This window comes from Panthera leo, chromosome C2, assembly GCF_018350215.1.
Source record: "Panthera leo isolate Ple1 chromosome C2, P.leo_Ple1_pat1.1, whole genome shotgun sequence".
Classification (NCBI taxonomy): Eukaryota; Metazoa; Chordata; class Mammalia; order Carnivora; family Felidae; genus Panthera; species Panthera leo.
The window spans coordinates 4,430,588-4,431,200 of record NC_056687.1 but is presented as its reverse complement, the minus strand read 5'-3'; positions in this window follow the sequence as shown (position 1 = coordinate 4,431,200).

The following is a 613-nucleotide window of genomic DNA, read 5'->3' as shown; positions in this document are numbered from 1 at the left end:
GAGGAGGCAGCTCTGTCACCCAGAAATAACAGGGACTTTGGGGAGACAGCTTCAGGGTACAAGATGCTGGGCGCGGGTTTGGACAGGCTGGGGCTGAGGATGTGTGGGATACGGGGCAGAGAGATCTGGAAGACAGTCGGGTCTCAGGGTCTGAGTCAGGGGGAAGCGGGAGCCATGGGTGACAGCCATGCGGGAATTACCACGGACGGGGGCACCTGGGTGGCTCAGTCGGTTAAGCGTCCGACTTTGGCTCGGGTCATGATCTCATGGTTGGTGGGTTTGAGCCCCGCGTCGGGCTCTGTGCTGACCGCTCGGAGCCTGCTTGGGATTCTCTCTCTCACTCTCTCTGCCCCTGCGCTGCTCATTCTTTCTCTCAAATAAATAAACTTGGAACAAAAAAAAAGGAGTTACCATGGGACACCTCCGACGGGACCACATCCACCAGCCCCCCCCCACCCCGCCCCGCACCTCACCTCAGCCCCGCCCCCCTCCCCCCTGCCCCCGCCACGCAGCCGCCCCCCAGCCGCCCCCCCCCAGCATCACCGCCCTCCAAGGAGGTGCAGACTGGTTCTGCTCACCATCCCCATTTGCAGAGACTCCATAAATACTTGGA